The sequence below is a fragment of the Polyodon spathula genome, chromosome 12, assembly GCF_017654505.1.
Source record: "Polyodon spathula isolate WHYD16114869_AA chromosome 12, ASM1765450v1, whole genome shotgun sequence".
NCBI classification, from domain to species: Eukaryota; Metazoa; Chordata; class Actinopteri; order Acipenseriformes; family Polyodontidae; genus Polyodon; species Polyodon spathula.
The window spans coordinates 41,264,939-41,277,419 of record NC_054545.1 but is presented as its reverse complement, the minus strand read 5'-3'; positions in this window follow the sequence as shown (position 1 = coordinate 41,277,419).

The following is a 12,481-nucleotide window of genomic DNA, read 5'->3' as shown; positions in this document are numbered from 1 at the left end:
AATAAACTATTTGGAAAGTTCATTTTTTCTCTTGCCCATTGAAACTGTGTAATGTGTCACAAATTGAATAAGGTTGTGTATGCAATAAGATCTGACAGGGTGTCCGTATACATCGAATATACAGACGCCTCGGGATGGTGTGCGGCACGAGACGAAGACCGTTTATTCGACATATATGGACGCCCTGAAGGGCCTTATTGCATTTATAATCCAGGTCAAACCGTGGATTAAAACAAAAAAGCAGAAGTAATTTTTAGGGCAACATTTTTTTTTTAATTATTATTATTAAATATCCTTATGCCAATAAAAGGACCACTAAAGTAGTTCCATTTATAACTTTGAACTACACACTATGTTAAGCTGAGTAAATTGATTTAATTGAAACATGCAGAGTAGGTAAAAATTTATTTTTGATGTGTTGAATTTGCCATTGAAAAGATCCACCAGGGATTGAGATGGCACATTCAATTTTTTTTCTGTTTGTGAAAGACGCTTCGTTTCAGCAGAACTGGAGTAAAAAAAAATAATAATGATGTCTCAGATTTCAGTAATTTTTCAAGGTGTATGTTGGAGAGGGGTGGATAATGCGCAGAAGTGGGTTTTTTTGTAGTGTTTACAAATGGCTAAAAAGACATTATTTGAAGTGACAAAGTCAGTATGAGTGAGTATATTGATAGATTACCGAGTTTTCATTTAGACAGCGGTTTATTCCAGCTCAGAGACTAATGTAGCTTGAAATGTTATATTCTCTTTGGGCATTTCTTACATTTTCGTAGAAATCCCATAGTGTTGTACAAAGATTTTCTTAAGATGTGCATTTTCCACAGTTGAGTCAATTTCTTTTTTGTTTCAGCCAATCCTGAAAGACAGTGATTTTTTTTTTTTTGGGGGGGGGGGGGGGGGGGGTTCAGTTAATGTACTTGTTCTTCATCCGAATCGACATGTCTGCTTACTACTTTGGGATTTCTTGAAGGTAATTCGTCGCTCAGTTTCATAGTTACAGCTGTACGTCTGTAACTGTAAAAGCAAGATGGCTACCATCCAATACTTTTAAGTTCTGTGAGGCACCGCAGTGAATTAGAATATGTGACAAGGCTCCAACTGTCCATATCCATCCAATATACAGACAGCTGGACCCTCACTCGGCCAATCACATTGCTTGTTTCATGTTCCAGTGCCAGCCCTAGCTTGTAATACCTGGTAAACCCATATGTGCTCCATTGGTCAGTCCTACAGAATGTTTTCGGCAAAAAAAAAACATTTTGCTTGTGGGTTGAATGTGTTAAATATGAAATAAAAAAACTTAACAACAAAAACGTCATTTCATTGAATTGTAAAATCAGTGAAATTAACATTTTGACTAAATGTCTTTCTCAACCACCTAGTTTCTTTATATATGCCGTGTCATCTTTAATCCTTCATCCATAAAACACTAAAAAGTGTTTTATGTTTTCAAAAACATTTTGACTAATTGTTTCTCAAAATAAACTTTGTCACTTCAACTTTTTTTGACAAAAAATCTTTCTCAATGTCTTTAATGTGGTACTTCTACATTTACCACTATTGAACATTACACTTTGAGATCATGCCTAAACATTCCTGTGAATTCAAGTGCATTGGCTGCCATTCCTCATTATAAATTGTGTCATGAGTAACAGTCTTCATTCTTAGCAGACATTGAAAAAATCTTCAAGTTGTTCAGCCGTTACTCCTAACAATCTCATGAAACTCTACCAAAAATCATATGAATTTGCAGCCATTGTTTTAAAGTGCTACCGAGTGTTTTATAGTTACGGATGAAGAGTTAAATATGGCTCGCTACTGCAATTTCTTCTGTAGCCTGTCTGGGTTGTACAGTATATAAGGAAATTGCAGAGCGCAATCAAGACGTATGATTTGTGTCAGTTTTTGATTAACCACTTTACTGTTGTTAGAAATAGGAAATTGTATGTAGTGTAGCAATGGCTGAAATGTCTTAAGTACAGGATGTTGTTGCAGCAGGTAGTTGGTTGTCTAATTTCCCATTTCCCAAAGAAAACACAGAGTGCCACATTTTAATGACATCAGTAAGGACAAAGCCGTCCTATGTGCTAACTGCTGTGCTAATACTGCATGAAGCCAAACGTTTTCCAATGTTTTTGTAAAACGCAGCATAAGGGTTCTTCCCCAGCTTTGAATAATGTATTAATGTCACAGGTATTAAGTAAAATGACTGCTTCCCACGATAAACTCAGTTTGATGTTTTTATTGGTGTTGAGCTACTTTAAACTGCTCATATTTCTAAGGGTTGGAGATTTCTGCTTATTGCATCCATTTCAAGGAGGAAATTGGTTATTTTCTAAGACCATTTACAGACCTAGTAGTAGTTAAATGTCATCAGCACTTTTAATGATACAATTAGAAGAGCAATTCAGTTAAAATAAAAATGTAATCTGTTTTGCATGTTCTTTATTGTACAGTGCAGAAGAAGAGGATGTATTTACATTAATAAACTGATTTTTAAAAATGTTCTGCAGAATTATAGGCACATATTGGGATCATACTGCGAACTGTAAACTGTACAAATAAGAAACCATTAAAGCTATTCTAAAATTTTAGTATGTCATTTTCTTAATGTTTCTGGTAACAGAAAAAAAAGTTACGGAAATGCTGAAAACTGTATTAAGAAGTTTATTAAATCTGGTATAGGTACAGCTGGATTTATTTTAGCATATCCAATGTTTGAATCCAGCTGATTTAGACTTGTGAATGTTCATATATTAAGAGTTTATTCTGGTTGCACCATTTTAATATAACCAATATGGTTCAGGGGGCAGGATCAAGGGCTTCTCCCCAATCTTCAATCAGCTTGCTGGTTAAGCACCCTATCATTTTAATTTGCTCCACCATCTCTCCTCATCATTACATCTGCCACTGCATCTCCTCCGAGGGGCAGGCGAAGCTTGCAACCTCAAGACAGAGCCTAGACTGTGTTGGGTCTCACCTCCTCGAGGGTGGCTCTCAACAAGACAAAGGGGGCCCTTGGTCAAATCCATAGAAACCAATTGAGTACAAAACCATTCAAGCACAGACCTACCTGACTCTCTGCAGATATTGCTCCAACCCAAAAAATGTGCATTGTTATGGGGAATCACTCCGGATTGCATCAACCATCCGTGGTTATCCCTGGATTACAAATAAAAATGTGGTGATGCAGTCACGGGAAATTCTGTGTGCTTTAAAATTATCTAAAAAAAATCCAGCAGTGGACAAAACTATTAAAATGACTTTTGATGCTACTTCTCTTTAAAGTAATAGTAGCTAACTAAATAATTCCACAATTACTAATTGTGCTCTTAATTTAGCTATATAGTTCTCAAGTGTGTATTTTTGAAGAAAAAAAACGCATTATGGGATGTATTTTCACATTACACTATTCATGTTTATCTGTTTTGTTTTTATCTGCCTTTTTCAAAGGAAATCTGTTATTCTTGCATTTTCTGGGTATTTTCACCTCAGTAGTATATTCTAGGTCAAAGGGTGTTATTGGCTAAAAGCACATCAGCCAATAGGGGAATCAGCTTATTGGTTATTGACAGGAAAGAAGCCATTGAAGGGATGGGAAAGATTTCACCTTCAAGTTGAAACAACCAAGCAAATACAACATTATCTGCAATCATTGACATTCAACGGAAGTTTATTCAACCAAGTGTAGTACCACATATCATGTTTTAAAATATAAATACATGGTTATTGTTCAAATGTAAATAGTGTGTGGGGGAATGTAAGGTTGGCAGGGGTGGGGTTAAATCTGCCCCTGCTAACAATCACATCTGTGGCCATTCTCCAATTTGGTAATTGAGTTCTAATTGAGGACTGGCCACCTGTATAAAAGGGTAAGAATCCTTTGCTTGTGGAGAGGGAGTTTGGCTGTTTATGAACTGTGCAGCGAAGGCGAAGGCGAAGGCGAAGGCCAATGCCCAGCCTACTTTTGTGTAAACCTTTATTTTGGCCCTCATGCCTTGTTTCTTTGTGTTTTTTCTGTTTTGTTTATTAAACGTGTGCAACAGCCCTTAAACTGCAGCTTCTTGTTGCTGAGTGTCTCATTCCTGCCAGTAACAGCTTGGGCCGTGACGCTATCCTGATACATTTGCCATAACACATTTCTTTAAAAACTGGACTTTTGAGACATATAAACACATAATAAAAGTGCACAAAGGGTAAGATTTATGGAAATACAATCACTGTAACAGATTGCTCTGTCAGCCATACCTACTCTCTCTGTCTATTTATACATTAGGGTTGAGTTGGGTTCTCAGTGTTAAACCCCTAACTTTGCACTTTACTATCTTCGGCAGGGTTTGTCAGAATTGCCCACAATTTGCCTGTTTCCATTGACTTGCAATGCTGTGAAAGTGTGGAGGGTTTCATGACGCCACCTTGTGCAGTTTTCGAGATTCCCGCCCCTGCATGTCAGACCACTGTGGGATATGTAGTTCTGGGTTGCCTGTAAACAATGCAATCACATAGACACACTTTCCAGTTTGAACTACAGGTCCCAGAATGCATAACAAACATCTTGATAAGTGTTGTTAATACTCACAAGATCAGCAAACATCCAATTTTACTAGTCAGTAAAAAATAATCTTAAAAAATGTTACTAGTCAGTAAGGTGAAACGTATCTCACACACAATACAATGAGACTGGTTATTTAATTTTCTTAGTTTTTCAAATGATTGTGACAATACTGCAATATTCACTTTAAGAACTTTCTGTTGCATGCAGAGGCACTAGATTTTTAAAACAAATTACTGGTCGAGCTCTTAGGGTGGTGATAAACGGCTGTCTGAGGTAAGAATATTTTCTATTATAAAGCTTCGTTTTGACGCAATTGTTACAAAATGATACATAACAAAAAGTAATAAAGTGCTTGAAAAAAGGTGTGGTGAATGGTATACCAGTTTCCAGATTAAAACACTGGTGTGATTGGCTAGCTTTACTTGTTCATTCTTTTCATCAGTTAAATCCTTTAAATTTGGAAAATGTCTCATATTACTAAAAGTGTTAAGGGATAGATTTGTTTTCCATTAGCTACAGTGGTACCTGGACTGCCCATGTGGTTGTTTTTACGTAAGGAGAACTAAAAGAAAACTAAAAGAAAAGGTAGTGGAACATAAAGAAGTGATTAGAACTGGCCATTTATAATATCCCATGCCAAACACTATAAAGTTACTCATAGAAGTAACTTTGATAATCTTAAAATGTTAGGGACTGAAATGGTTAATAAATCAATAAGGGGAGGTGACAGACTCCAATCTCTTTTACAATGGGAAACATTCTGGATATTTCAACTAAAAGCTACTGAATTTCCAGGATTAAATGAAGAGCTAGATTACAGACCCAACCTATGAACTGAATGTTATTTTCTTATAGGGTCTTTTTGAGTTTTTGGTCTAATCTTTTTTGATATTTATTCCTTTGACTGCTGTTCCACAAATTCTTTGATTAATCTGTGTTTAATTAATTAACCTGTGTAATCAATGTAATTCATGTCAATAATTGCTTTTTGGTGATTTGCCTGATGGATTTATTTGAATCTATATGAGAGCAATGGACTTAAAGGTATTTTTTCACCCATATTTATTACTAAACTTCTGAAGAAACTTTTGCCTCCAAACAGCGCCTTTTCTCATAATTTTCATAATATGAAGATTTGATATATTATTATCAAAGTAACAAAATTACGAAACACCATTTTTTGTGACATTTTCAATGAAGATGCAGAATCACATTATTTAACACTAGACTGTAATACAATAACATTGGAATTGCAGTTTTACACCAAACTGTAATAATCATTGTAACATTATGTTGTCTAGTGTGAACCCACCTTACTTCATTTATTACGTTACAACTATGCATCATAGATTTCAAAAACTATGCAAATAGAAACAATCAACATTGTTTTACTATTTTGCTAGTTTGCACTCTTTGCCGTAGCATGTCTAATAAAATGTGATAAAATCCAGCAGTCATGTATGCAACACCTCTATAGAAGTGGTGTAGTTTGTAATAAAAAAATAAGTCTCCTCAAAAAGCAAGGACATTCATTGCAAAAAAAACTATGTAAATGCAGCAGTTAGGGTTGAACTCAACACCACAAAAGAAAAAGAAATGTGGCTTTAGGGTTTTTAGCCCTCCCACCCCCACACAAGCAGCCAAAGGAACCAGACAACACAAGCAACCGCAGACTGCCGTCATCAGGTATGACATAGAACATGCAACTCTTTCCAGATGACACAAGAGACATCCATCATCATGGTCCACCAGTGAGCAGCAATGGATATACATTTACTCTTCAACACATACATACCCACATCAGGCTGCACAACCGTATGAACTTGCAAAAATATAACTATATTTGCATGCACTTTTGATCTCAATGTAAGTATGAAAGTAATTAACATGTCTCAATGCACTATTACATTTTCTAGCATTTCAAAGCATTCAAATAACCATTAAAGTTGGCTGATAACGAGCCTGCTACAGGGTTTAAAGCTCTTTCCACCAGATATACTGTTGCCTCAATGGCTGCTTCCAGGGACATGCCTGTCCGGAAATCTGCAGGGCTGCCACCTGGAAGTCAGCACACACATGTACCTTCCATTACCATATTGACCTTGAGTTACGATAGGATGCTTGTCTTTTTTTTCTAAATAGGGGGCATGCGCCTTTACCCCTCCTCCCAGAGAACTACTAGGAGTCTGCCATAAGTGTGGATAGTGTACTTTATCCACGTCCCTAGAAATGAGGGTGACTCACATCTAACCATAATCTAGGAGTGGTATATGTTTCACATCAAACAACCCACCGACCTTCCCTGGCATATGGCACAATGATTTTTGCTTCCAGCATGTAATATCTGACATCACAGGCCAGTGCCAAGGATACCACCTAGGTGGGTTAAAGACCTTCCAGTAGGAAATCTGGTCAGTCTGATGTGTTGTGTGCATTGCATAGCATTACATTGAAACCACTGCTGATCTTTTTGCATCTAGGCAACATAGTGACCATGGCTGATGGTTTTCCCTTTGTGGTACTATGAACAGGCTGGCTGTAGTGGTGACATCAGGCCAGGAAATTAATGCAAGACACACATCAACTGCGGGCGAAACTGAGGTGCAATAGCGTACAACAAGTATCGTGCTGGAGGGACTTAGATTATTAATTATCCTCTCTCTCTCTCTCTCTCTCTCTCTCTCTCTCATTCCTTCTCCATGAACATCCAACCCCGAGTGAGTGACTCGTGCATCTATATATATATATATATATATATACAGTTGTGCCGGGATTCAATTACTAATTAATTATTCACTTGAACTAATTTGTGCACTCCCTGTGCTTACATACTATTACATACTTTATCTGCACGTGAAGTGATTATGCAATCCCCGTGCCTAAATACAACTCTATATTTTAAAATCACTCATGCTACACAGACCCATTTATATCCCGTGGACCACTATATCCAAATATAACAAACATCATGAAACACAATGATACACACAGGGGCAGGGCACACTGCCACATATCTCCCCCCTTGTCCGTAGCACACATGACCTCAAAGGCCACCTCCCCCCTTAAAAGCCCAAAAGTCTCACTCAAAGTCTCGGGCCAAGAATAGAAACTTCAAGGAGTCCACGGCCGGTAATCCTGGCAGCGAAAAGGCTGCTCTTTCATGTGGCCCCGCTTGCAGTGGAAAGGCTGACAGCGGGGTAGCACACTCCAGCAGCGTTGCAGGCTCGGTAGCCCCAGGGAGTGCGGGACAAGGCAAGAGTGGTCCCTCCATAGGCGACAGCAGGTGCGGACCCTCGGGAGGTAACAGCAGGAGAGGAGCCCCCAGCCAAGCAGGCGGCAGCGGAAGCTCCACTTCTCCCACCGGTGCCGGAGGTGGGAGCTGCAGACAGGCCGCGCCGGTGGTGGAGGTGGAAACTGCTAGTAGTCTCACTCTGATGGTGGAGGTTGGAGTGGCAGGCAGTCCACCTCTAGCCATAGGAAACCATAGGAAGAAGCAGACCTGCTGGGGGATGTTACATAACATATTTATTTAGCCTACATGCCTGGCAGCTTTCTAACTTGTACAGTCCACACACAATACACGCTTCCACTTTCCCTGAGCATTTATCGCACACTGCCCTTCCACAACCGGCACAGCATCCAAAGTTTTGTTGTCGTTGCATTTTGCAACCTGGCATTGTTTCCTCTTGCATGTGGGTTGCAGCACTGCCAAAAGGGGCATCTATCTCTGTCCCTTTCTAATCAATATGTGCTTGCCGAAGCTCCATGGCTAATTGCAAAGATGAAGTTCTTCCTGTTGCAGTTTTCCCCGATATTGTACAAAACATACGCATTGATGGCTGCCATGTCCAAAATGAGCCATTTTTGTTTTCGGTGTATCTCTCTCAGTATGCCCACTCAATCTCAGTATAGTTGCAAGAATGAACCTGCAATGCTATCCACATACCTATGACTCAGAGAGGCGTGATTTTCAAACACTCAAAGAATGTAGACAGGTGGACACCACAGGATCATGGACTATTGAAAAGGACAGGTGATTGTATTGAAAAGGACAAGCAACATTATAGGCTATATTTGACAGATATGTATTGAAATAGCCATTTAAAATGATGGTTTTGGAACCTCTAGGTAAACGTACTTATAATGATCAATTTCTTGTGAATATGTGGCTCAAACACCATCAGTATATGTAATTCATATATTTAGGAAAAGTCATGAACAGGCATGTGCATTATATTCCGGAACGCAAATTGACCATTTTAGCGCTACTTGTGTTAATGAAACAGATACTGAGGCGGTTTATCAACTGAAGCAGAAACATTGGGCCAAATTCCTTCCCTACCTGATGTTTGCAGTGATATTTTTTTTACTGGCGGTAACCCTGAGGTATCCTTGATCTTGTGAAAGAAGGGTAGGAAGACCAAATTAAGTTCCAAAAACATGGTCAAATACGTAATACTTTTGAGAGACTTGGAACTGGTTAGTCGTTTGGCACACAAGAAGCTAAAACTGGCTCAGCATCGTCAAGAGCAGCAACACAACAAACAAACAAGAATCTGGACCATTCGACCAAGAGATAAGGTACTGTTGCTACTTCCCACTTCATAATGACACCTTGTTTGCATCGTCCCAAACACGCATGCAGGAGCTGTGTACTGACAGAGCCTGTAGCTCACTAATCCGCTTAACGGAAGTGATGGCTAACAAAAAGGCTGTCTTCATAGAGAGATACTTGAACTCTCTGGAATGTATAGGCTCAAATGGAGCCTTAGTGAGAGCCTCCAAAACCACATCTTGACTCCACTCGGAGTTGGTGTTTTTTCTAGGAGGACGTAACCGCTGAACACCCTTGAGAAAATGTATCATCAGGACTTGAGCGCCTGGGGACATCGAGTCTACAGGGACATGGCACACAGATATGGCTGCCAAGTACTCTTTCAGCGTACAGGGGGATTTACCCTCCTCTAGCTTTTCTTGCAGAAATTGTAAAATGACCGCTATCAGGCAAGAGATAGGGTCATGACTCCTACCTGGGGCGGCATTGGAACTCCAAGATAGCTGTTGTGTTGGGATCCCACACCCGGTGCCCGGTGCCCTTCCGTTTTTGTGGGTGGGCCCCAGCTATTAGCTGCCGCAGAAGCCTGAAGGTGGTGCTTCAATTCATTACATGGAGCAGTCAAGACCGTCCGAGTCACCGTGCATGTCGCAGGGAGGGTACCAGCGTCTCGCTCTTTCTTGAACGGGAGCATGGGAAGGGAGCATTGAGGCTATCTGCTGAGATGCCTCGCATTCTCGGTGGGAGCACTGCAATATATCCTCCACAGCCAACCCGAAGGTATGGCCGGGAGATATCGACACATCCAGCCTTGTCCTCACCTGGGACCCTTGCTTGGGACAGCCAAAGCTGCCTGCCCTTGGAAGCCTGATATCTGGAGCAGCATGCCTGAAACTAGACACAGCTCTGAAGCCACCAGTTCAGAAAGGGGAGTCTGCAGTATGCCATCCATATGCGCAGTCAAGAGGCCTGCCGTGTTGGCCAAGTGCATGACTTGCGCTTCCACCACATATGCCCTTTTCAGGTTGGTTTCCATTACCCTGCATTGACCGTTAGGGCAGGCCTTGACAGCTCATCCGTACTAGCAGGGGACATAACACCCATAAACTTATAAAGCCTCCTGTGTAGCACCCGAGGCTGCAATGCTACACAAATAGAGAAGAACATTTTATCTCCAAGGGCAGAGGAGGCATGCTGGAGTGTCTAAATACAGATGCACGGAGTGTCTAAGCACCGAGGCACTAAGGCTCTGAGGCACCGAGGGCAGCGCACACCAGGGGTGCGTGCAGCAAGGGCACCAGGGACGTGCTGGGGCGCCAAAGGACTGAGGCCCAGAACGTCTAAGCACCAAGGGTGCTGAAGCACCGAGGCTCTGAGGCACCAAGCGCACCGAAGCACCAAGGACAGCGAGCATCAAGGGCGTGAGCACCAAGGTCAACGGGGACGTGCTGGGGCACCGAAGTACAGAGTCCGCCAAACCACCAAGACAGCGAAGCTTGGACGCACCAAGGGCACCGAGGGCAGTGAGGGCGCGTGCACCAGGGGTACCAGGGACGTGCTGGGCACAGAAGCACTGAGGGCGCCAAGGCTCTCAGGCACCGTGGGCACCGGAGCACCAAGGGTGCATGTATTAAGGGCGTGTTGGGGCACTGAAGCACCAAGGCACAGAGCGTCTCAGTACCGAGGGTGCAGAGACACCGAGGCTCTGAGGCATTGAGGGCACCAAGCACTGATGGCAGTAGGGCTCGGAGCATCTAAGCAGGTGCTTAGCCTTAACCGTGTGTAGTCACACAACCTGGGGTAGCACATAGCATACACCAGGGTGGATACAGAAGCTCTGGTGGCTGCGGTTAGGCACAGGGGAGTAGTACAGGTGTTACACCTATGTGCAGCACAGGCAATGATTTGAACCAGGTGTAGTCACATACAACCGGGGCACTGCATAGCGTACGCCGGGGTGGAGCAAAGTCTGAAGATCTGCGGTAGTAGAGAATGTACTGCTTGTGTTTACTGCAAGAGCAGTAAAGAAAAACACACACACACACACACACACACACACACACACACACACAACAGCAAGCTGTGCAGGGAGACTTTTTTCAGCCAAGCGGGTTAGAAAAGCAGACTGCAATCAGCAAGAGAAGAGAACTTATTTAAAACAAAGCGCAGTTGTTCAGTGTTTATAGTTCAATCTTAGATGCCAATTTTCTGATCCCAGGGAAGTGGCAAGCCAACTTCCAGCAATAATATAAATATTGTAGGGGAACTCCAGAAAAACTCAAGTGAGAGCTCTTTCACACAGACTCAATCACAGCAACTGGAAAGGTTAATATACCGACCTTACCTACCTGACCTGAATTGATAGTTTGTTCCCTCATGAGGCAGGACCGACCTATCAGCAGCTCTGACATAAAATGCTCAGTAAATACCTGACCTGTGGCAGGCATATCCCAAGAGTATAGGTTGGTGGTCGTCTTCGAATTGAAAGGGAACTTAAGATTTACCAGATTCTAACTTTTACAGCAACATATACAACACAATTGAATTCTGGTATTTCATGAAATTCACTTTTTCTGGGCTCTGCCTTTAAATAGTAGAAATGAGACCAATGTATGTGATCCTCCAGACTTCAGCAGTGTCACTGCAAGATTTTCGCCAAGCAGAACAGCTGAGCTTGTGCTATGATTTTTTTTTTTTTTTATTAGTGCAGTAGTGTGCCATATTCTTTATGAGTCTAAATGAAATGAAGAAAATGAAGAAATGTGTATGTCAGTGGCACACAGTCAGGATTTTGAATATATTTCACAGAGTATTATCCATGTTCCATCCTGACAACAAGCAATATTATCCCACTAACCCCAAAAAATCGAATTGATGAGGTGTCCTTGAAATAGTATATAGCAGTACTGCAAAATATACTACTAACAGTGGTACTAACACAAACAATAAGAAAACCAGTTCAGTTTTTGTATTTTGTGTTAAATAAAACACTATAGTTTAAAAGTAGCTCATCACACTCATCAAGTAACTTCCGCCATCAGTGTGAGTCCCAGTTGAAATCGATTTGATCTCAGTTTGCTGCTGATGGTAACGAACCAGTCTGATTTCAAATCACTTTCAAGTCTATCTAGTGGCAGATGGAAGTGTAGCTTTAATGGTTGTTCTAATTTAAAAAAAAAAATAGAACTCAACCACTGAAACATGCATCTGGAGCTGCCATCAGCCCAGCATTATTATCCCCTATAGGGCATGTACAGTAGGGAGGTGTTTGTATGTTTGTACAAACATCAATTATCATGGAAAACTGCTTATCCAATTCTGATGAAACTTGGTATTAACATTATTCAGCACAAGTTATTGGGAGTTGC